This window comes from Belonocnema kinseyi, chromosome 6 (genome assembly GCF_010883055.1).
Source record: "Belonocnema kinseyi isolate 2016_QV_RU_SX_M_011 chromosome 6, B_treatae_v1, whole genome shotgun sequence".
In the NCBI taxonomy this organism is placed as follows: Eukaryota; Metazoa; Arthropoda; class Insecta; order Hymenoptera; family Cynipidae; genus Belonocnema; species Belonocnema kinseyi.
The window spans coordinates 94585987-94613186 of record NC_046662.1 but is presented as its reverse complement, the minus strand read 5'-3'; positions in this window follow the sequence as shown (position 1 = coordinate 94613186).

Below are 27200 nucleotides of genomic sequence, written 5' to 3'. Positions count from 1 at the left end.
AAGTGAAATTGAGAGAGGTAGCTAATGCTGTAGGCATATCATTTGAACGTGTGGGCAATATCGTGCATTCAGTTTTGGGCATGAAGAAGCTCTGCGCGCGATAGGTGCCGCGTTTGCTCACAGTGAACCAAAAACGAATTCGTGTGACAACTTCCCAGCAGAATTTGGCATTATTTTCGCGTAAGCCGACCGAGTTTTTGCGCGGATTCATAACCATGGATGAAACCTGGATCCACTACTACACTCCTGAGTCACCGCAACAGGCAAAACAGTGGGTTCCACCGGGCCAAAGTGCTCCGAAGCGTCCAAAAACGCAACAATGGGTCGGATAGTTTATGGCCTCCGTATTTTGGGATGTACATGACATAATATTCGTGGACTATCTTGAAAAAAGTAAAACCATAACCGGAGCATACTATTCATCATTATTGGACCGATTGAAAATCGAAATCGCCGAAAAACGACCGCATTTGAAGAAGAAAAAACCGCTTTATCATCACGACAATGCGCCTGTTTATTCATGCTTAGTTGCACAAGCAAAATTGCATGAAATCGGCTTCGAATTGGTTCCTCAGCCACCGTATTCACCAGACCTGGCCCCAGCGACTATTACTTGTTCCCCAACCTGAAGAGATGGCTCACCGGTAAGCATTTTTACTCAAATGAGGAGCTCATAGCTGAAACTGAGGCGTATTTTGAAGACCTTCCGATCGAGTACTTTTCGAACGGTATCAAACAGTTCGAAAATCGTTGGACTCGCTGTATCGACCTAAAAGGAGAGTATGTTGAAAAATAAAACTGACTTTGGCCAAAAAAAACGTCTCCGTTTTTCATTTTTCAGGGACTTATCAGACTGCCTAGTAAGTTAAGTTTTGAGATCAGAAGGTAATGATCATTATTGCATTCAGGACCCCTCATGACCGTTGTATCTTTGACTAACTCTCTTAGTCTTTCATCCGCAATAACAAAGTCAATTATTAATACTATGATTATAATTATAATATGATTATTTCCGTTATAGTTTGTTCTGGGATCCCCAAAATTACCTAGTACTCTTTCTGTATCCTAATTTTGGATTCCCACCCATCCGTTCATGTCTCCTAGCAGAATTATTCTTTTCCCATGTTCGCAAATATTTGTGTCATTTAAAGTGTTTCAGAAGGCGTCTTTTACTTCTCTGGGATCACTATCAACTAGCGCGTAGCATGCTATGATAAATAGTCTTCTGATTCCTATTTTAATTCTAGCCCACAGCAGTCTGGGAGATACGAAACCATGGTCTCCGAGATGCTGCTTTGCTCTTTCATTCAAAATGAGACCTACTCCTTGTTTACCATGTGATTCACAGTCTACTCCTGACCATATTTCAAATCCGCCTTTCAACACGCCGTTTTTTATGTCTTCGGATTCGCATCCCTTTTTCTTTGTTTCAGGCACACATAAAATGTCTAGTTTCCTCACGTCCATAGTTTCACGCAATCCTTTCCGAGGCTATTTTGTAGTATGTATTATTCATTGTTTAGATTATACGCCCAACTAACACTCTTATGCAATAAGTTTATTTTCTGAGTTGAAATCATGTCGAAGTTAAGTATCAAATCGTCATATGGTGGAGATTGTAGTTATAACGTGACTTCCACCAAAAACTTCAGTTAACAAGGGAGGGTTGGGAGAGGGTGGAGGTAGAACTGGAACCGAGAATTTACAATGAATTACAATAAAAAGAGAGTTATCAACCGCCCCCCCACCCCGGTTCAAAATCTCAGCGTTATTTTTATTTTGTCGGTTTAAAATTTATTTTTTTATTGTAAAATTATAATAAATTGATATGAATTACTCATCTTTAAGTACGTTTCCGGATTTCCTAGTAACTGCATATCGAAGCACAATTTTAAGAAAGTGCATATATTCAAAATTTAAAATTTTCTATTTGGCTTTTTCCCCAACCGAGTATACATGACCGGCCTCTTTTAAAGTTATTACGAAACTGTTACAGAAGACACAAGAGAACAAGGCTATAAATTAATTTATCTACAATATCCTAATCAAGCATTTTGTTCCAACTTTTTCTCCAATTTTTTGATTTATTTGTCAGACTAAACAAAATGGCCGCCACTTCTTGGCGCCGGTTTCATAACGACATAACCTAAAAATTGTATCCAACTGCGCCGTAAGTGACAACTACAGTTAACAGGTGATATTTTCTAATATCATATTTCATTATTTTTCCAACTTTTCAATTACACTGCACGATCAGAAACCATAAAAAGCTTGCATATGAACTAAAGTACTCAAAGAACGTAACTAAAGTATAACTGATGTTCGGTGAAACTGAAAGTATGGCTGAAGCATATTCTCTAAAGCATAGCTCAAGTACGTTAAGTATTTATAATCTGGTCTAAGGTATAGGAAAAATATGACTATACTTTTATAGCCATATTGTCAATGATGGGAGGTAATCGGTTAAAGTTCATATTATGAAAAAGTTAACCTGTAGCATTTTACCTGAATATTAATTTATTTGAATCTTTTAATGCTAAGAATAATATATGGTTAGGAATAAAAGATTACATATCCTCTGGTTATGATGATTTTCGATAAAGCTGAAAACTCCAGATGTTTATTTTTAACTTCCAAGTACATTTCTTGATGAAAAATAATAAGAATTCTGTTGGAACTTCAACATTTGAATGACTTCATTAACCACGATACGCATTTTTATCTTAAAATCACTTGAATCGCGAAAGCCTTAAATTTATGGACGAGCTGTCACTTATGATACATTATTTTTTACCCTGTTGGTAGGTTATCCTGCAGATTAAATAAGTATACCTACATGATATATTGGATAGCCTAGTTTATTTTTAACCCAACCATCCACGGAGTAGGTTCCAGCGAAGTGCATGATGATATGCATCAGTTACATGCTGCGCCAAGTACCTTTTGACTTACAGATGTTAACATAATAAAACGATCATTGAAACTTGTTGAGAAAATTGTAGCTAGATAAAATACAGCTTTGGATCATAAGGTTTCAGTCCCCTACTTCCTGATGGACTCGAGATGTTCAGTACATCTTGCGTGCACATTGCTTGTAGCCTGAAATCACAATAGGGTGAATCCTCAATCCAATTCTTTCACTTTTCTTAGTTTTAACCACTTTTTTCATCCCCGGGATGAATAAGAATTAACAAAAATGCTGTAAATGCTCCCCCGACATTACTGTGAGTTCATTTGATATGATAATACAATCGTGTAACTTTTTTTAAATCACCTTTTCTCGCGGAGATAAGTACTCTGGAGTGATCTTATCAACAGAGAACTTCGTGCAGTACAGAAGTACATTTCACCTGAGAAATACACGTGTTCTGTGAACAAATATTATTAAATTATTTGGAAAATAAAATCCAGATTTTAATTCAATGTAAAACCTGCATTTTGTTGCATATTCGCAGTTTATTGAAAATCAATTCATTCAGTTTATGGCCAATATGATAAAAAATTCAGAGTTCGTGAAGTGGGCTGCAAGCGCCCGTTTAGAAGGGTTTCGTAGGCAAACGTATATTTTATAAAATAATGACAATCTTTGCTCGTCTTCAACCACTGGTAACCAAAAAGAACAATATATCGTAAAAAAAAGTATTTTTTATTATAATCACATAACAAAATTTTAAATGTTAGCCGGCCCTAAAGAAAATGAGACTTACAGAAAAGCTTCCAGCCAAGACCAAATTTCCTTATTCTTCAATCATTTTTCCAAGAACATAACAAAGCACATTTAATTTTTTAATGTACATCTACACACTGACAGTATTAATTTGAGCTGCCCACGAAGAAGATCAGACTGGAAGAAAAGTTTTCAGCATAATGGTCTAAGAAACACAATTCTTTGATTTTTCATTCTTGAACAAAGTTAATCCTTTTCTCGACAAGGTTTCCTAATCTGTTAATTAACGTCAGCCGTAAAATTAATCAGCTATTTGACCGCAATAATATGATTAGATCATTCCGAAATTCAAGGGCCATTCCTAATGGAAAGACTGAATCAAAGTTCCCCACTTGAGTCCATTAGTGGCCAAGGTCTTTTGTTTCAGGCTTCATTCACTCTACTGACACTCTTTTTATTAACTATTTGTCGCCATAGTTTCCTGTCCTGGCATACTTCTTTAGCTTCTTTTATGTTCATGCATTTTTTATGCAGGCTCTCGTGTTTCTGTGACTTCTTATGTCTCTTCTAACTAGGGTCTCATTCACACATTCTAACCATTCTTTCCGCGGTCTACCTCTGGGCACGCTGCCATTTACTTTACCTCGATACACTTGTTTCGTTAGTCGTTCATTTGGCATTCTCTCAACATGTCCGAACCATCTTAACCGATTTCTTTCCCATGTGTCCACTAGCGTCTCTTCTGCACCGCATTCTTTTAGAATTGTCTCGTTACTTACTTTGTCAATCAGGATTGCCCCACATATTATGCGCATGAATCTCATGTCAATTGCGTTAATTTTACTTTTATCTTTTTCTTGATAAGTCCATGTCTCGCTACCGTATAGTACAGCCGGTACAAATATGGAATTATGTATTGCCATTTTAGCTTTATTTGATATATTTTTACTTCTGATAAGGGGACCTGCTCTACCAATAACCTTCTTACCTTCATTTATTCGTCTATCTAATTCTTCATCTATCTTCCCGTCCCTAGTAAATAAGCTACCAAGATATACGAACTTATCAACTTGTTCAATGCTCTCATCATTTAATAGAATATTGCATTGTATTTTCTCACTCTTTCCTTCGAACACCATAGCTTTTGTTTTATTTACGTTAATTTTGAGGTCCATGCTCTTCATGCTTGCATCTAGTTTATTCAACATTCTTTGTAAGTCTTCGATAGACTCTGCCATAATAACCTTATCATCTCCGAACGCTAACCCTCGTACCCTCACTGTTTAGAGATCCACACCCTCTTCGTCGAAGAGAGCCATTCTTAAACACTTGTCCATAAATAATATAAATAACCATGAAGACATAACGCATCCTTGTCTAACTCCTTGAATAATATCGAAAAAGTCACTCAGTTTCCCATTCAATCTTACACTCGCTTTGCTACCTATATATATTGTTTTTATAGCTTGTAGGATCCATCCATTGACTCCATACTCTTTCAGGACTTCCCAAAGTTTACTTCTATCTACCTTGTCAAAAGCTTTTTCTAGGACAACAAATGCGCAGAAAACTTTTTTTTTTACTCTCAAACTTTTTTCTGTTATTTGCCTTAAGCTGAATATTTGATCCGTACATGACCTTGCTGGCATAAACCCACTTTGGACTTCCCAAATCTTTACTTCTGTTATTTTCATTACCCTTTAAATAAGTATTTTTGAGTATATTTTACTAATGGTACTTAATAAGCTAATTCCTCTGTAATTATTGCAGTCGCTTTGATCTACCTTTTTTTGTATATTGGTACGATATTCGCTTTTTTCAGCCTTACCGTTTTTCAAGTTATTAATTATATCCCTAACCTCAGTGACGCAGACTTTCTCAATTGAGTTTTCCATCACATAGTGTTCAACATCGCAGTTGTGGTGTCCTATAGCTTCATCTCCGAATTGTGTTCTGAAATAGTCTCTGAAAGCCTCTAGCATTCCGTCTGCATTATATACCATTTCCCCCCTACTATTTCTCATGTTGAGAATTTCTGTACTTTTGTTTCCTTTCATTTTTTTATAAAGTAGCTTCCTGCTTCCTTCAAAGTCATTTTGTATTTTTATCTCTTCTTCTGCTCTAATTGTATCTTTACTTTCTTTAACTAATCGTTTAAGTATCCTGTTTTCGCGTCTATAATCATTGCTACGTCTACTTCTTTCTTCATTGCTAAGACCTGCAATGATCAAAGTTCTCTTGTACGCTTCTCTTTTTGCTTTTTGGGCAGCCTGGATTTCATCATTCCACCACGCATCACCAGATATTCTTCCTACAACTGCGGTACCACACACTTCGATCGTATATCTAACAAGGATATCCCGTAACATTGTCCAGGCGCCCTCTATATCTTTGTTTTTTATACGGTCCTCACATGTTGCCCTATCTATGCTTTCAATTATCTTATTTTGGAAATCTATTCGCACATCCGTTTTCTGTAGGTTCTCAATTTTGATTCGCGTTTGTTTTTCTTTTTTTGTTCTCTTTTTTCTCCATCCCCGACCTAAGTTAATTTTTGAGATCACAAGGTAATGATCAATATTGCATTCAGGACCCCTCATGACTCTTGTATCTTTGACTAACTCTCTTAGTCTTTCATCCGCAACAACAAACTCAATTATACTGCGGCTATTTCCTTTAGACCAGGTGTGCATGTGGATCATTTTATGCCTAAACCAAGTATTTGTAATAAACAGACCCCTTTCTAAGCATAGACCAACTAATTTATCTCCGTTATAATCTGTTCTTGGATCCCCAAAATTACCTAATGGATCCACCTTAATTTATATAAATTATCTTATATTGATTTACAGAAAAAGTCCTTTAATCTGTATAAACGTTTACAAATATTTTTTCTGTATGTATTTTACCGATAATTTTGTAAAATTCTTAGCCTCAAAGTATAAATTATTGTACCAAATTTGTTATATTTTTATAAAGATGATCAAAATAAAAATAATATGACCCACAAACTAGTTTCTACCACCCGATTTCCGGCGTTGATTGACTAATCAAGATCTCCAATCTCCTGGAAACGCTAACATATTCCTATATATCTATATAAATCAACTGCGCCAATTTTATCCTTGAAGGACACGAATGTAGGGTAAATTATTAACACAATCGTGGGCAAGCAAGAAGATAGAAAAAAGTTTATCCGAGAGAAGCAGCTGATTAAATTAACAAAAATAATTGTTTTTAATTGAATAAAACGAAATTAATTAAGACAAACACAGTTTCTCAAAATAATTTTGTTGATAGGAATTTGATTCTGCACTCTTCTGCGGAAAACCATGTATTATCTGTCTAGTTTCTTGACATGAATATGTTTAGCTTTCATTACCGGCTGACTCACAAAGCGTTTTATCTTTTTTTAATGCTTATCTTATCACATATATCAATTTTGTCATCAATAAGAGATATTTTGTGATAATGAAAAAGGCTTGTCAAGTGTGACGTGTATTATCAAATTTATTTAATGTGGGTTGAACTTTATACTAATTACTAATGATACCTGTGACAGAATGATGCATAGATCATTAGAATTAGAATTCTTATTATTTATCAGAGCCAATACCAGCTATATATAAAGGGGACATGCTCGAAAAAAATATATATTTTTTTATAAGTTGAGAAACCGTTGATACCAAAAGTCAGATACCTACAACAAATGTTTAAAGAAAATAAATATAATACTAAATTGGCTCTAATTTAAAAAAATACGTGGCCCCTGGTCACTTACATTTGAGTAAAATGAATAAATTCAAGCGGATTAAAGACAAATAAAGTGAATTCAAAGGAATTCAAGAAAATTCGACGAAATGAAATTATTTTGTTACCAAGAGATTCGTTTTGAAGTGCTCCAGTCTGATTTGAAAAGTATCCGGTCTGTGCACTTTTTTGATGATCAAAGAATCTTCATGTGGGGCTTTTAGAAAAGTTAGAATTGGAAGTGACATTAGTTAACTGGAGGTTTTCCTCTCCAGATCGCAAAGGGTTCTCTTCGTTTCATTTGGGAATTTGGAACTATAGAGTTTGAAAGTTTCAACTTTCAAGTGATTCAGAGCAAGAAAGAGTTTATATTAGACAGCAGCAACACAATTAAATTTAGAGTGACAAAAAATCCAAAATTAGTTTTAATTTTAATTTCAAAATGTTTGATATTTAAATCTCATTTATATTATTGTAACAAAAACTAGAATGAAGTTAATATTTAAATACTTTTTTAAAGTGCAAAATTCAAATTTACCTAAGCATTTCTTTGAAATTAAAAAAAACAAGAATCCGAAGATATCAAACTATAACAACACACTCTTGAAGGTCTCAGTTCAATTAAACTCCCTCTTCAAGGTAATAAAAACCCATTTTTCAACAAGTCAATATTCATGAGGAAATCGAGATGGTTTTCCCGTGGGATCTAACTAAAAAATAAAACACAAACCACGCCTAAAATACGTTATGAATTGCTAATCTCTACAAAAACAGCAAAAGTCCTGGAATCCACTCAACTTATGTTAAATTTAAAAAGAGAATTACAAATTATTAGAAATATAATACAACTTTTAGTAAAATGCTTCTCAAATTTAAAATTTTTTTCGCATTAAAGAATTTCAAAATGTAGACGTCCAAATCAGTGTAAAAATGTTTAAGATTATAAGTACCGTTTAAAAATGAAGAATTCGAATCAATTCAAAAAGATAACAACTTATACTGAGAACGTTCAGAATGGGCGATTTCTGTTTTTAAGGACAGAAAATTAGACAATTAGACAATTAGGCAATATAAAACAAATGTTCGAGATTAAGTCAATTACAAAATCGAACAATTCTGAATTTATTCTGTGCACGATTACTTTTAGGTAGGGAATTCCATTTTTCATTCCGTACAACACAGTTCATAATTCTTATCGCAGGCAACCGACAAAGATGAAATTTTCCTGAATATGAACCGAATACATTATTTATTGGCTCGACATTTTTCCACAGAACAATAAGATTAGATCGAAATATTAACCATGTTAACCATCCATTTTGGATAAAAATTCAAAAAGTTAGAGCATTTAAAAAATTGTTGAGATCATTTTTTTAGATTTAAAAATTTACGTAGGGATATTCGTAGCAATAGCAAAGCTAAATAATTTATACTACTGACTTTTTTCGATAAAAGCAAAATTATCAGATTATAGCATTTATAAGCTTAAAAAAATCAATCAAAAATCCACATTTCTATCCAAATAACGCACGATATGAATCTAATCAAGAGATGAAAAACATTGCTTTTTACAAGCCCTATAAGATGACCATAAAAACTTTTTGGATTTTTCTCAAATATCGAAAATTCAAATTTTTATTGCACAAAAAATAATGAAAAAGCAAAAATTCAATTTTGTGGTCAAACTGTGCAAAATACAAAAAATAAGAATAAACAAAAATTGTAATCCTAAAAAAGATCTGCAAATGTTTTAATAAACACTTCTTGATAGGGCGCGTAGTTTTCGTTTCAGTCGTAAAATATAGCAATGAAAATGTAAATTTTTTTTTTTTGAAAAATGGCAAGATACGAACAAAAAATTATCTAACAAAAATTATTCACCTGAAAAGGAGCTAAACCTTTGTTATAAATCACTTCTTGATAGGACATGTAGTTTTGATTTTAATCATAAAAGTGACATTAAGAATAAAAATGAAAAAATGTGAAAAAACGACAAAAGGTACGAAAACAAATTGATAGACGAAAGTTGTTTACCTAAAAAAATTGTTATAATTTATTATAGTGTCATCATTTATGATTGCGAAAGTATTGAAATTGCCCTAAATTTAAGACAACATTCAAACTTTTAACCAAACGACGCAAATATATAGATACGCAGATATATAGAAAAATGTCTGGAAAAAGGATTGTAGTTTTTTATTTATTTAAAGGCAGTTCAAAATATATACATGTACAAATATCTATCAAAAATCAAGCACGTATCGCGAGGGTCACGATGAGAATGTATAACTCAAAGCATACATAGCTTTGAGCAACTTTGTCTTTAACAATAATTAATTAAGTCGAAAACTCAGAATATGAAGACGCATATAATTAATTCAATTAAAAACAAATCTTTTTGATCAACTTTTATTTAAGCATTCCAAAAGCAAAGCAGAAATATCCGAGTGCGAAGCGCAAGATCCGACAGACGCGCGCCCTGGGCGCAATCAAACTTGCGAGCGAAGCGAGCCCCTCAATTTTTCAATTGCTAATGCAATTTTTTAAATTTCTGTTGAATAAAAAATTATTGCGCATTAAGGTATTTGTAAATCTTGTTGACGCATCTACTGAGAATCTTGATTACAACTTACCCAGGGGGAAATTTACCACCGGCTCAGTACCACGCCAGTACCGCCGGTCGGAGTTCAGCACTGGGGCGTTACTGTTAGAATACTGGGAGGACTACTGGCTACCGGCTACTGGCTACCGGCTCAACCAATACTGCAAACTCAGCGAGGTACTGATCTGTAGTACTGGGCCAGCACTGAAGTTCACCACTGGGCCACTACTGCAGATTAGTACTGGGCAGATACTGGTCAGGCTCCAAGTGATAACGAAGGTATCCCAGGTATTAATACTCCACCGGCCGAGTATTGGTCTACTACCGTCTGTCGGAGTTCCAGTACTGGCTGGTTGTACTGCTCCAGTACTATGCCAGCACTTTCTTGTAATGCTTGTAGGTACTGGCCTGTCAGTACTGGCGCAGTACTGACTGTCAATACTGGGACAGTACTGCCGAATCGCTGGCGTACGAAAATGCCGAAGTTAATTTTGAAAATCATACAAAATTATTTAATTGTACTGCGCCAGTAGTTGACCCAGTATCACGCCAACCGTTGGCGTAACTCCTGTGCCGATATTGCACCAGTGGTGATGATCAGTACTTGGCCAGCTGTAAATCAGTATAATGCCAATCATTGGTTGAACACTTGTGTCAGTATACTACCAGTAATATGTATCAGTACTGCGCCGGTAGATTACCAGTATCAGGCCAACAATTGGCGGAACTTCTGTGCCGATATTTCACCAAAGGTGACGCTCAGTACTGGGCCAGTTGTGAACCAGTATGGCGCCAACCGTTGGCGGAATTCCTGCGTCGGTATTCTACCAGTAATGACAGTCAGTACTGAGCCAGTAGTAAACCAGTACTATGCCGATGGTTGGCACCGTACTAATAGACAGTACTGGTATTTATTCTGAATTACAACTGGCGTCGTACTGCGCCGCTCGTGAACTCTGGCTAATATCCGACTTTTCCCCCTGGGTATAGATGCCGTGCATTAATTGCATAAAGTCTTTTGGGTGGGTGGGGGAGGTAAACTATTTTTCTATTCTGTATATAAGTGTTTTGTTTTGAAAATTTACAATTTTATCATTTCTTTAGGACCTAAAAGGATGCGTATTCCGACATACTTTGCGTAGTCCAACACTAAAAAATAAAAAAATTGTACCACTTAGAATAGTAAAATTACCAACAAAAAATTGGTGCAATTTTACTACTTTGATTATAGGGTGAATACCACTTGCATGCTAGAAGTTCTAACTGATCTTGTAACTTTACTACTTTTAGACTGACAATATATCAAGGCGTTGTAGAAGTACAGTTTCTGCTTGTGAATCTGTGACTTTCAGAGTAGGTGATAAATGGACCTACTTTCAGAGTGTTGAATTTGTTGAGGCTGGTAAAAGTACAGAAACTGTTGAAAATTTCTTTTTTTCAACGTAATTTCACGTCTTTAAATTTGATAATTGATAACACGGCGTACTTGCACAGCTATAAACGCAGCATAAGTACAAGTGTGTGATTGTAAAGGTTCAAAGTTGCGGAGAATAATGAAAAAATGGTAAAATTAAAATTATGTGTAAAAGAGTGTGTTTCAGAACGGTATAAATTATGGAAAAATTTATTTGCAAAATTAATAAAAAATATTAAATAAGATTTTTTTAATTTAAAAAACTGCTTTCTGCTGTATTCCTTATTTGAACGAGAAATTTACCATTTCTAGTCAAATTACCATTATTCACATTTCTCATGTAGAAGCTGAAGTTAGCATGTTGAATAAAAACACGAATATTTTTGGTTAGAATAACATCACCTAAAATTCATAATGCATTTGTAATTTTACAGAATCAGTCTGGAAACTTACATAACCGAAAAGTGAAATTCCATACTGAAGGTGAATATTCGTTATTGTCAGTGAAAACGTTACTTTGAGAGTAGGTAATAATCGGACCTACTCTGAAAGTGGTAAAATGACCAGAATTTTTTTTACAGTAAAATTTAAAAGAGTGTAATCCCAAATGAAAAAATGTGCACTGTAAGATTAACTTTATTTTCTAATCTTAATTTCCAGTTTTCTAACCTAATACTTCAAAAGTATGAAAAATGAACTTCAGTGTTTATGGAAACAATTATTCTTTAACTTAATTTTATGATGTTAGACATTCCCGTTACTGATGAAATAATTTTTCTCGTTTCTCCAGAATAATTATTTGACCAGTAATCGACAATATCTAACATCAGAAATTAATGAATTAATTACCCTGGTCGACACAATAACATCAATTATTGAAAATTCAACAATATGATTGAAATTTTTACGAGCTTTTCTTTGACTTGCTATGAGGAATTGTATGTATCTATGTGTTTATGTATGTGTGGATATAAGCATGTATGCATGTATGCATGTGTGTGTTTGTATGTATACAAGTATGGAAGAATGCATATTGAGCCGTTCTCTCGAAGAACGGCTTAAGTCGAAAAATGTCGTGTTGAGATAATTTTATTTTAAGAATGTCCAGTATTTGATGAGCGGTTATTTTTATTTTAACATACTTTATCATGTTTCACTTAAAAGGTATAGTATACAATAATTAATTGCGACCGGTCGGAAAGAATTAAACATTAAATATTAATATTTATTTGCGTATTAACAACTTAATATTTAAGCCACTTTAACGGAGGACTGAAAAAGTCTTCAAAAAGCTACGTAACGTAGGATAAAGTGAGAGAATTGCAATACTTTTATTTCAAAGTGATTATACATTACTACAATTACATTTATTGTGCAGGGATAAATAATAACTGTAGGAATACGCGGGACGCCGTAACTAGTGCGCGTGGTCGGGTCGCCACGGACTGGCTTCTATGCCGGCTATATAAGCTTACCCATTGGTTTACATTGCTCGAAACTTCACATACACACAATAGAGGCGCGCAACGATGTAATAATTCATAAATTTTAGAAGCGACCTAAATCGACTTAAGCCGTTTTTTTATAGAACGGCTCATATAAGAGTCAAATTTCGGATTTCAATTTTATACACTTCTGCAGATACAGGTGACTTGAAGCTTTCTATGCAAATGCATTTCCGATGAAAATATAAAATTCTATAAAATTCCAGGTAAAATTTTTTCTTTAGTGGCATTAAAAAATTCTATCTTTAAGTTCACTTTTTTAAAATGACATTACAAAATTCTATCAAATTCGAGTTGCACTCACTCCCACCTCCAATGCTTCTCGAACTAATATTCTGGTTACTTTCAGAAAATGCCAACAATATGGGTATCCATGAAGATGTAAAAAAAAACTTATATGCATAGGTTTGTATACAGGCAGTATCTATAGTAAAGATATTACCTATTCACCTATCTGTCCAAACACAAGCCGCGTTTCCTTTCCTTTTCCAGCTCCCCCTTCCTCTTTGCAAATATACGTATTTCCAATGATAATACAATATTCTATCTGAAAGCACATTTTTTAAACCAGCATAAACTTAAAAAAACAAAACTGTGCAACAAAATTGCACAAGAAGGCTTTAACAGAATTCCCTTCCTTAAAAAAATGTGTTTTTAAAAACAAATATTGAAGAAAATCAGTTAATGAAAAATAATTGCTCAAAAAGTTTTGAAATTAGAGAAAAAAATTTCAAACAACACTGTAAAACGGCTCATTACAGGAAAATTTATGAAAATTTAAAAAAGGAAGAAAAATGAGAAGGAGATAACCATTTCACCTCTCACTTCTTTATCATTTATCCTTTTCTTCATACTACCGGGATCCAACCTGTTTCGAGGCCTTTGAGACGTCCTCTTCAGGAAAATTTTAATACGAAACTAATAAGGAATATTTATATGTTATGCTGAAATTATATAAAAATAGAATTGAATTTGAAGTTAAATACTTAGGAATTATTAGCACCATTTACATTTTGATCTTTAATTTGCTTTCCTTAACTTTCGAGCAAGTGCCCTAACTTTTGGACTGAACTCTTTATTTGATATTATATAACTAACCAGGCACTGGGAATTTGATATTATTATTATTATTATTATTATTATATTTAATATCTCAGTCTTAAGGTTATACAATCAAATATGTCGAAGGCATTTTTTGTTAGAGTTAGATTTTTATTTTTAATTAGTATGTACGGGCTTGTCTCGGTATACAATATCAGTCCCAGACGCATTCTTAACACTCTTTTTGAAGAACGTGCGTATACTTATTTTAAAATATAATATTGATTAATAGAAAATCTCTTTTTTTGGTTCACTCTTTGGGTCTAGGCGACTAATTGTAAATAATGGTTTCGTTCTTAAATATTGCATTCCCATAACATACGTGCATACACATCAAACACGAGAAGAGAATTGAAATTAAGATGAGAAGAAACTGATTTCTTTGGCGAAAAACATTGCGCAGGACACTGTATTTTTTGATATTTTTTGAAGCACACACAAGACACTGAAAGCGCATAAGAAACTCTAAGGACAACCAGCCTAACGTCAATAAGGATATCTGACTTGTCCGCCAGGCCTGGTTTTGGTTCCTGTCAAATTTGCTGTTTTCCCTTGGACGTCACGTGCCTGTTCCTTCCGACGGGACTTGGGTGCTCCCTGCTCCTTTTTCGCGATGACATAGGCTGATTTCAACGTACCGATTGAAACAGTGACGTTCTTTCGTTCATGACCACTTTGAATGTTTTCTTGAAACGGCTGACGACTTCAAAGGGTCCGTGATAAGGCATCCGTAAGGACCTCTTGATTCCTTTGTGGCGGACAAAACCTTATTTGCAGGTCGCTAAGTCCTGAAAGACAAAAGCTTGCCTCTTTCCGGGGCGATTTCTGGGTACTAATTTGAGGTTCTGGAAGTGTCTCTTTATGTCTTTCAAGAACTGTGTTGCCACCTAGTAAACTGTTCATGTGCGAGGGGCTAAACGTTCACCTGGCAATTATAGAGATTCGCCGAAGGCTAGTTCTACTGATATTGACGAGTTGTCGCCGCACCGCGCCGCTCTGATTGCCAGTATAAGGATGGGAAGAGTTTCTGTCCATCTCTCATCGGAGTGACACCTCATCGCTGCTTTGAATTTTCTGCGAAGACGTTCCACGAGACCATTTGGTGATGGGTGATACTCTGTGGTATAGAAATGTTGAGTTCCCTGTAAAGTGTTCAATTCCTTAAACAAATGTCACTCGAATTGTCTGACCTTGTCTGTTGTGAAGCGTAAGGGCACTGGCCATCCCTTGGTTGAAGAATGTTTTGGTGACGGTGTCAGCATTAATGTTTACGTGAAAAACGATCAACGATTAGTGTTACATAGCGATACGAGATGCTTGGTTCTCTTGCTCATTTTAGTCGCTCGAGAAGTATTCTTAAAAACTGAGAATATCATTCTCTCCTTTGTTTTTATCGTCTCATCTCATCGCGTTCTATATCGTTCCGAACATTTGAACCCTTTTTCTGATTTACAAAGTCAGCAGTAAACAAATTCTTTTATTTGAACTTTCAGAAATTCCAGCACATGTAAGAGTATCACTTTTAAGTTTTTATTTCTGCAAAAAGAATGGTATTTTTGAATAAAATTCCTTATAATCTTTTAAGATACCATTAAACCGTATAGGTCCTACAAAATCCTTCCAAATCTTCCGAAATTATTCAGAACTGTATGAGATTTTTTTTATAACACCTCAAAATTATTAAAATCATTAGAAATTCCTTGATATCAAATTTTTAACTCTCTTAAAAATTCCTTGTAGTCTTTTACCATATCCTAAAATCGAGCACTAAATCTTTTGAAGTCTCTCCAATTCCTTAAAATCCCCGTTAAATAAATTTTTATATACATGAAAACTATTTAAAAGAAATAATAGCAATATATCTAAAAAGATAAAAAAATCTTCCTTAAGTCTGATTCTTAAATAAGGAAATTGTATTTAATATACTCGTAATTTGATTATTCTTTTGAAATAAGTATTGAGATATGCTGAGATATCCAGAATTACTAGATAATGTTCTTTATGCATTCGATATAAGATATAACCACAAAGGCTATACAAAAACTAAACTAAAGAGATAAAAAACGAAGAAGATTATACTATTAAAAATCATATTTAGGAACCTTAATTATTAATAAAAAAATTATATAATTCAATGGAAATACAGATTTTTCTCTTAATGCTATGTTTTTATGCCTTCTATGTCTACTTCAATATTTTATGACAGTTCTTATAACATTTGTTTATTTACGATGGTAAAACAAGGAAATTGATCGAAATACACGATCTTTCGAGAAGCTCGCTTGCATGAGACGAGATGAGATTTCATAAAAAAAGACGACAGCTTTTCTCGCATTTGCTCATTTCTCGTATTCCGCGCTCAAATGCAACACTATCAATGATCATCAGACAATTCTGATTGCCGTCGGAGGAAGCCAAGGGTTCGACAAGCTCCATATGGATGTGTTCGAACCTTCTCGATGGTGATGAAAATGTACCTACCAGCAACGTAACGTCAGCAATTTCTGGCTGAAGATGATGCTTGAGTTCTTGATCTGTTTTCTGTTACTCTGCGAGTGCTGAGAAATCAATCCCATTCGAAATGGCTACGATCTGGGAGAAGCTGTCGGTCACGATATTGTCACTTCCTGAGATGTGCCTGATATCGGAGGTGAATTATCCAATGAAATTCAGGTATCGGAATTAGCGAGAAGAGCATTCTTCCGATTTTTACTGGAACGCAAAATTGATTGGCTTTTGGTCACTGAAAATGATCATAGATTCCGCATTTCAGCAGCTTCGAGAGCCTGGAGTCCAGGTGATGGAGATTTACCATCTTACGTATTCATGCAGTATGTCTTTTAGTGGAGCTTGATTGGTGAAAAATTTTAATTGAGTTTGTACACTCGCATAGAAGCGCCCTAGATACGAATACACATATTCACATTAACAGTTCGTAAGGGAACGATAGTGGCAACGTCGCATTTTCATTCTTGGAGAAAATTATGTTGATGGCGTTGACAGTTATAGAGACTCATTCTCTATGGAACTGTGGTCTAAGAAATACTGAGTGACAGTATTGCCACATCGTCACTGCCTACCCCCACCATGTGCGACACGAGAACAGAAACATTATTTTTTACAACATTATATCTTTTATACTAAATGGCTAATAATTGTTATTTTTAAAAATGAAATCCGCACGATATCTTTCTTCATATCTGTAGTTTTTAAGCTCAATGGTAAGCTTCGTTTCCATAATAGACTTTGTAATGTGGTGATTGCCCATGTTAGCTATGGGAGACCCATGTAAAAAGTACCAAACATAATTGATCGTATTTGACTTTTGAAACGGTCGAATCAGCTGAACAGGGTATGAATCATTAGATAACAATATTTTCTACATATTCTGAAAATTCTAGGCAATCCGTAAGTAGGGTCCCATTTCGGCACAACTACCTTAAACGAAGCGTTCGTGACCGTTGGTGGTCTCATTGCAGGGATTGGTTTGAGTAACGGTGGTGGTCATGGTCGTGGGGCTTGAGAGGTTCGAAATCACTGCGCGCACTATCACATAAAATTTCCATTATATTATATAATTTTTTATTAATAATTAAGTTTCCTAAATATGATTTTTAATAGTATAATCCTTTTAGTTTTTTATCTCTTTAGTTTAGTTTTTATGTGGCCTTTGTGGTTATGTCTCATATCTGATGCATAAAGAACATTATTTTCTAATTCTGGATTCCTGAGGCTTTGGATATTCGATGGTAATTGAAATTAAGGGTTAACACACGATTTAAAAACCTAACAAATAACTTTATTGAATTAGATAAATATAAAATTAACAATGCGGGCGTGCTACTTGGTTCACGGTCAAGTGAGTACTCTCTTATCGAAGGACGTGCCCGTCGAAGGGTGAAACGTCTCAGCGTCCTTGATAGAAAAACAAGGAAAGGTCCCTGGCCCTTCGCCCCCTACACGGTAGAAACTCAAAATACCTAATTTTAGGCTTTTTCGTGAATGTCAAGAAAAGCGACTTTGAAACATACAAGAACCCCGGACCCCTAACGTGAAATCAGAGCGCCTGACCAACTAGGCCAACTAGGCCAACTGAGCCACCTAGGCTTGAATAGGCTTAAATATACTTAAATACTTATTATTATTCCTTTTTTAAACCTGTTAAGTAACTGATAAAATGAGAATGTTAAAAGTACTTCATTACGATGTATGAAATATTTTGCGTTGATGTAGGTACAAAATTAGGAGCATGACAAGGTGACAACAGTCGCTTCTTGATGCTTTCTTTAAGTTACCATCGCAAGAGGTTATTATTATTACTATTATTATATTAGTATTAATGCAATCCCTCTTTTCAGACTCAATTATTTTTTTTGTAGAAGTGTCATATTTTGTAACGAAAATGAAACTTTTTGATGAAAATTAAAATGTTTCACTTTAAATTGAACTTTTTGGTTTGAAATTCACAATTTTTGGTGGAAAATACAAGTGCTTTGTAGCAAATAGTTATATTTGACTCGAAAATTCAAGAATTTGATCTTTAGTTAAACTAAGTTGTTGTTAAAAAATCTATTTATTTGGTTGTAAATTGAACTATTTCATTGTAAATTTCTTTCTTTTTGTTTAAAAATTTGTTTTCACTAAAAAATGTTAGTTTCCGTGTTTGTTCTATGTTGATCTATTTTAGTTGAAAATGCAACTAATCATTTTAAAATTCATGTGTTTTCTTAAAAATTCGTCTTTTTTGGTAGCAAACGAATCCTTTTGGTTTTTATTCAACTATTTTTTTTATTTATAAGTCTAGTTCAAAATTCGTCTTTTTGTTTGAAAATTAAACTGCATTGATACATTTTTTGTTATAACTTAAGTTTTTTAACTAAAAATTATCTAATTGGTTGAAAATGAACTTTTTTGTGACAAATTAATTTGTTTTTTGTTAAAAAGTTAATCCTATTGGGTAAAAATTTAACTATCTTGTCTAAAAATTATGTATTTTTAGCAGAAATCATCTTATTTAAAAAATTAACCTTTATCGTAGAAAATTCGTGTTTTTTCTTTGAAAATTAATATTTCTGGTAAGAATTTCATCTTCCCTCGTTAAAATGCAACTGTTGGAATAAAAATTAGAATACGTCGATTGAAAATTAACTTTCTAGTTAAAGATTCTAATTTTTTTCTTAAAAATGTATTTGCTTTGTAGAAAATGTGCATTTTTGTTACAAATATTGATTATTTTAATTGAAAATTTAAAGATTCAGTTAAAAATTCAAGTGTTTTGTTAAAAATTCGTCTTTTTGGTAGAAAAATAATCTTCTGGGTTGAAAGTTTTTTGTTTGGCGTATCAAATAGTACAGCTACAATTACAAATCTGTTTGGTTGAAAGTTGAACTATTTAGGTTAAATTAATTTTTTTATGAATTATTTTAGTTATTATTAATTAAAGCTAATTTTCTTAACCGCAAATGACCTAATTGGTTAAGAATTTACTTTTTAGGTGCAAATTCGTCTGTTTTTGATCAAGAATTAATCTTGATTGAAAATTCATCTATTCAAGTAGAAATTTCATTAATCTTTCTTGGTAAATGTTTGAAATATTTTGTTGCAGGTTCGTCTTTTTTGTTATAATTCAATTGTTTTTATTTAAAATGTGAATCTTTTCTTGGTTAAAATATTAACTATTACATTTTTTGTTGATAATTCATCTTGTTTAGTTAAAAATTAAACTATTTGGTTGAAAGTTAAGCATGACCACTTGAAAATTTTTTTTTTCGTCATAATATTGCAAAACCTTTCATTTTTCCAGTTTTTTAGGACAGTTGAGAGGTTGGGTTCAATAATAGTATACACCAAACTCTTGCTTTCAGTCGAGTATCGGGGGTTGCCTTCAAATAAACTTGGACTGAATTCGGGGGGGTTGAAACGTAAATAGTCAGGGCCGCCTGAAACGCTTCGAGCTGGAAAACATGCTATTGCGCAATATGCTTGACTGAGTACTCGCGCACTGTGGTCCTTTCAACACGACTATCGCAACCGCTCTCACCCTGCTCCCCTGGAAACTGAAGTTGGCAAAAGTTTCAGTAAAGTCGAAAACGGGGCACTGAAAGCGAAAATTTGGTGTACTTGTACTTTCAAGAATTTGTAAGCCATTTTTCACCTACCCCAGAACCTGTACTACGCCATTTAAAATCGCTTTAAAATTTATATTTTGGGTTGAGTTTAAAAATTAACATTCGATTGATATTAGGCATAATGCCTGGAGGGGAAATCGTTTTTTACAATGTGTGATAATTTTTATGTTTTCTCACAACTGACATTCCCTTGAAAATAACCTTGAATAGATGAATACAGCAATTAACACTTAGGATTCACTTTTCCATTTTGCGAGCAATGCACCGGATGAATCGGTGAGAGATTCCAATGCTCGAGCCGTTCCACAATCCATAGCATCGTGAGCGTCTATCATTATCACAAAATAAAGGAAAATACATAATTAAGCTGGCGACATTGTTGCTCAACGATGCGTGGAGTTCCTTTATCCACAATTCCCGATTACTACGCAGTTTTGCTCTGTCGATGGCCATACTGATTTTTTGAAGTTCGGCGAATCGTTGCCATTTATTCGCTAAATTGATAATAATCGCTTGACTTTTCTCAGGCATCAAAACTTGAGACACAATTTCGTTTTCGCAAAGAATTTTGAATACAAATTTGACGAATTAAATATTCGCTTTTCCACCCTCGTATTATATTTCGTGTAAAAGGAAAAAAAGTATAGAAAAACTTTGTATTTTATATTTGTGTATCAAATTTGTAATTTATTTTGACGAAAGTCCCTTCCGAAAATTTAATATAAACGGCGAGCGGCTGACTTAGATGGTAAAACTTGAGTATTTATTTTGCTCGCTGCGAAACATTTATAAGACACGAAAACAAATCAATGCATAATTTTATCATTAAATATATATATTGTAGCGCGCACGCGCGCGTGTGCGTGTGCGTATGTGTGAAGGTAAATAAATATAAATATATAAACTCATATAATTTATAATTCCAAAAATTAGCAAATTACAAATGAAGAACGTAAAAGCAATCATTATAACAATAATTGATGGTAGGCATCAGTGAAAATAAATTTATCCTAATTTCATTCAGAATATGACTCGTAAAAATTAAAAAAAGAAACGCGCTCGAAATATTAAAAAGTATGCCAATCCGAACTTCTCCCATTTAAAATCATACATGTTAGTTTCAAAAGTTTAGAAGCACGGGTTAATCTTGACCGAATTGATTTAAAAAAAGAAAAGAAAATTTCCTTTACCGAAAAGCAAACAAATCGAAGGTGAGGGTATCAATGATCGAAAATCGAATATATATTTAGTCTAATTGTAAGAATCTGAGTTGTTTACGCATCCAACTTAGAAAACCCTAAAACTATTATGTTAAAATACTCTGAAATTTTATTTTGGAATTATCATTAATTAAGTTATTTTTAATACACCCAAACAATAATATCGATAATTTTCTTTCCCGTTCTGTAAGCACTATGTTGGCCTTGGAACATATGCCAAGATCCTGAAAAATGTCCATCACTTAGAATCCTTTTCAGTAGAGACTAAATGCGTTTTTAAACCCATGAGAGTTATGGATGTTATGGATGAAGGTCGATTTTAAGGTCAAATCTCGCATTCAACATTCACATTCGACACTTCGATGTACAGTTCTAGTACTCTGACAATAACAACAGTTTTAAATAATACACACATATATGTGCTATGCTCTACATGTTAGAAAAATAGTCAATTAATATGCACGACACAAGCCCTCTTAATACAAAAATTCCCTCGATCGATAGGGTGTTTTCCCCGGACGTGTTTTCCACCGTTTTTTATCTTTCTGGATAACAGGCGTTGCCTGTGAAAAAGAAAAGTAAAAAAGGAGAAACAAATCTGTATTGCCAGTCTTATTTAAAATAATGCAAGTACATATTATGCCGAAATTAACCCAGTATTCATTCAGCCATAAATAAGTAAAATGTTTTTAAATATTCTGAGCGACGTAGAACGAAAAATGCTGATTTATTTTAAGTCTTGGAAAATTTATCTTGACTTGTGGTACTCCTGGGTAGAAAAAGCCATTTTTTAAAGGAAAATCCTCTCCTGCTTCATATGTCGCACACCAGGGTTGACTGCGGTATTTTTACCCTTGAGAAGTTGTGGATAATTATTGCGGTAAACGTTAGGTTGAAGGAAATTGCACAAAGTAAAGAGCACAACTTTTCGCGAAAAATAAAAAATGTTTTCAAATTGATAAGAAAATCTAATGGTATAAAAGAAATATTCTAAGGAAAGTCATTCAAGGTACACATCCCAGTCATCGTGATCATAAGAGATTTCATTGATTTCGCATATTTAGAAAACTGTTTTGGAAGGATTAGTTGAAAAATAATTGGTACTAATTGAAGAATTAAATATTCCTATAATATTATAAAAATTGTGTTTGCATTATATTTAATATTACTTTTTATTTATAAACAATTACAAATAAAAAAGCACCGATGACCCAGTTATCGAGATTTTCAAATCTGCCATGAGTCGTTTTCCCAGTCTTCGTGAAAAAGATTAAGTTTTCTTGAAATCAGTTTTTAACGATTTAGAAGTGTATTTTTGTCTTTCACATATACTTTAATGAAATAAAAGATGTATTATTAGTTTTATATTGATTGAGACCTCAGAGATGAAATACGTCTCTAATGGATATTATAATAATGAATCATAATAAAAATGAATTTTCTTTTCAAATGTTTAGTTTTTACTTCAGTTAAAAATATTTTCAAATAAAATTAATATTTTATTTATAATAAATAAAGTGGTATCAAAAATAAATTGAAATGCATTACCTACACCATAGTAGACTTGACTTGCTTTCCTTTTTCAAATAAAGTTTGAAAAATAATATTGAGTTTAATAAAGTCATATAAGCTAACTTTTGTTCTATAAGATGGCTAAGTACAACATAATTATACGGGATAAAAAAATGTACACACTGGTAATTTGTATAATTAATTTTTTTGCATAGATTATTGTTAGCTAATGAAAAACTAATCAATAAATAGTAACATAACTAAAAAATGATAATGAAGTATAAAATCACAAAAGCCATGCCAATATTTTACATCACCTTTTTTCAGTTTTAAACACTAATTTATATTACGATTACTGCTCACAGTAACAAGTCATTTCTCCGACTTCATTTAATGCCTTTTTGAAATTAAGTTATTATTTTTAATTAGATCTGGAAATAAAATGTTGACAGTCGTCCTAGTCTTATTAACCGGTCACGATTATTCGAGTAACTATATGCTTTTGAAACGTCCCTATAATCGTTACCGACATTACTCGAACGAGAAGGTACTAAATGAAGATTTTACTTAATTTTGTGAAATAAAAATGATTTTTTATTACAAAAAAATTATTTTCGTCATGATCAAGTAATTTCTTGAGATGTTAAAAGCTTAAGCAAAGAAACGTTTTTGCTAACCTAAATGTTAAGCTATTTTCCACGTTTCGTGATTTATCACCACCGGCAATGAAAATTAATTTTTTTACCCATGCGCACTATTTTTATAAAAAAAACTAATTTGGTTTCCACGACAAGAACTGTCCAAACCTACTTTAAAATATTTTAGGATTGTATTCTTATGCGGAATTACTTATTTGTGGCGTTTACACTTTAAAACTCACGATTACTGGGACATCTACCTTATGCTTTTGTAACTGATAATAAAAAAACTTACAATAAAGTATTTCATGATTAGTCTTCAGTAATGATAAATATTTACTAGTTCAGAAAGTAAACGCATTTAAAGTCAAAAATTATAAAATAACCATTCAATATTTGACTTATAAGCGTAACTTAAATTGAACTGTGATAAATATCGAGAGCATACCGCGAGTTTCTCACAGTCAAGGCTCTTTGAGAAAATAGAGTCAATATTTACCTAATTGTAGAGCGTAAATACAATCTTGCACTGTTAATATTTGGCTAATATAAACAAATAGGAAGCGCAGAGTCTCAGGCATATGTTATTTTATTCGTATGGTTTTTAAATATGGGATTAACTCTGTCGAACCATTTTTTATAAACTGATTTTTTTTAATTTAAATATTTCATATTTCATTGTTTTTAATCGGAATGACTTTTAAATTCTAAAACATTTACAATTTATTCCTAATCGATTTTTAGTATCATTTGCATTTTAAAGTTTCTCAAACTAGATAGTTTTAAAGTGAAAAATTCATTTAATTTTGAAAAAAGCACTAGAAGCGATAAATCTTGTTTTATTTGTTTACCAATTTTCCAGATTTCTCATATAACATGGACTTTTCTAGTATTTTTATTTTTAAAAAGTCTGGCTGACACAATCTGTATTCTAAACTTTATTGGCATTTTAGTTCCATTTGAGCAGGAACTTTTTCATACCTAATAATCTCATGATTGTTTTTGAAAATTAAAAGCAAATAAATTGGAAGTCTTTTTGTACATTTGTTCCAAAAATAAAGGAGGATTTCTAAAAATTAGAAAAATAGTAAGTGGGAATTTTCTAGCAGATTTTTCATAAAAAATGCTTTGCTGAAACTGAAAGAATTTTGAATATTATTCATATTTTTATTCTGTGTAGGCAGGATGTTTTTGAAAAATAATAATCTCACGAGCAACTGAAAACATTATAAGAAAATAAAGTTGAATTTTTAAGTACTTTTGTCCCTACTTTAGGCCCTTTCAGGGCCTTAATCCTATAACTTTTTTTAAAAAGATTGAAAAAATAAAATAAGGACTTATCCAGTACTTTTGTTCATACTTGAACTTTTAAAAATTTTGAGAGAAAACTTAGCACTTTAGTACTGATTTTTCTTACACTCAAAAATGTAGTGGGTCTTTATTAAAAAAGGGAACTTAATGGAATTTTTTTGTAGGTAACCTATATAGAAGTAATGGAATTCTTCATAATCACTTATGAAATGATGGCAATAAAAAAACATACAAAGTTTAAAGCATTATAAATTGATACTTAAAAAAATTTTAATCCTACAAGTGCTGTTTCATCAAATGGAATCTTTTCAGGGGCCGAAACTTACGCCAAAAAAAGTTTTGGTAACGTGAGACGCCCTACAAACAAAAAAAAGGTTTTTCTGGACAAATTAGTCTAGACCTTACCATTTTGATCCGATTCAAGCTGCACGCAGAAAAAAGAACCTAATATTTGACTGAAACCCAAGTTAAATCTACTGATCTTCCAAGTACGTATATGGACAATACGACAGTTCAGTAAACATTACAATTATGGGCAACTAAATACGACTATCATTGATGGTTACCAGTACCGATTCTCAAGTGGTGCTGACCTGCGGATCAGTAGATTTGACCGATCCAGTCGCTATTCTGCACAGTTCCTCGATGCTGCAATTACGAATTGTCGTGTCACTTTAACGAATAATGTGAAGAGATCTAACTTATTTTAACGGTATATTCTTATAGCTTAGACAACGTTTATAATACAATTAAAATTTGGCATGCAATTGGGGGGGGAGGGTCGAACGCATAAACCTAAGCACGCAAGTCAATAGTCTTAACCACTAGACACGAGTTGCAATCTGTATAATAATTTCGAAATGAATTTGTAACTGAGGTGGCGACCTTGGGAATTACTTCTGAATACGCGCCCATGCCATCGCGGCACCCAACAAAAGCTCTCGGATTTACCTTATATCCATGCAAGTCAGCTGAAACAGTTACGAAAAACAAACACGTCCTTCTGCAATAAACTATATAGTGTACGTGATCTGTGAAGAAGTTGTGCTGTCCAAAATATTGTTATTTTTTATAAAACCCCTTCCTTGCTAAGTGGGAATATCGTGTAATGTGATGACTGTCACATAAATGTCAACAAAAAATGTTCTTCAAGTAATGCAATCCATCCATTGCCTATTGCGCCGTGAATTCATCCGGTGGTCCGCGCGGATAGTTTGCGTTTTTACGACTTTAGGGGCGAGCTAAGCAAACCAATCAGATCGGTAGCATGTACCGATCCTTCGATAAAGTTCCTTGCACCACTATTTTAATATCGGTTCAGTGAATTTTACATTGCTTACATTATATAATACCAGAGAATAGATGTTTATTTTACTAAAGGCTAACCATTAAATTAACCTTCATTTCATTGTGACATTTACGAAATGCTAAGTGATTTTGACATTTTCACCCCGTCATTATGAGCAGTTTATACTGTTGCGGTTACAAGAAACCCTTTACATTTCTTGATAAATAAATATGACATTTCTTTTTTCTGCATGTAGGGTAAAATGGGGTTAAAAGCGCCGCGGGGAAAAAATGGCACATATTATAAAATGCGGAACTTTAATATCTTATATATGTTTTTATGCAAAATATTGGAAAACAGGTTATGAACAAATATCAAAGATTTATTCAAATAGGATCAATTTATTAAAGGCACTTGGAAGGCAGGTCTTTACTCTTTGAGATGCGAGATTCGACTAAAGAACGAACGTGTCACAAACATCAGATTCATACACCATACACATTTCAATCATGGCTATTGTTTATGTTACAGAGATTACGAGCTCTTGAAGCTTTAGACCAAACTTCTTAGAACCGCAGAACACACACGACTTAAAACATATCGTTTTCAGTACTCCGAAATCGTAGATTATATTTTTGCTCTATATACATATATACAATAGTTGACATAATCCAACACGCCACCTCAAAAAAAAAAAATCTACTTTAAAATCATTAGAATCAATCATACATATATACACTCAAGCAAAGAGATACCTTCCTCGTGTTATCTGGGGAAAACAATTTACAAATGGTCCAACATTCGTGCTAGGGATTAGGGAAAACCCAGAAAAACCTAATCCGACCATTATCAGATGCTTGTTTCAGCAGAAACATTACAAAGAATCATCCTTATTCTAAACCCATCTTACTTCTTAGCTCTACAAATCTTACAGCTGGTAATGGCTTCGTTAGTGCATCAGGTATCTGTTCACCTGTGGGCATATATTTCAACTTTATTAAGTTTTTCTCTACCTGTTCTCTTGAAAAATGATATTTTATATCAATATGCTTTGATCTTTTATG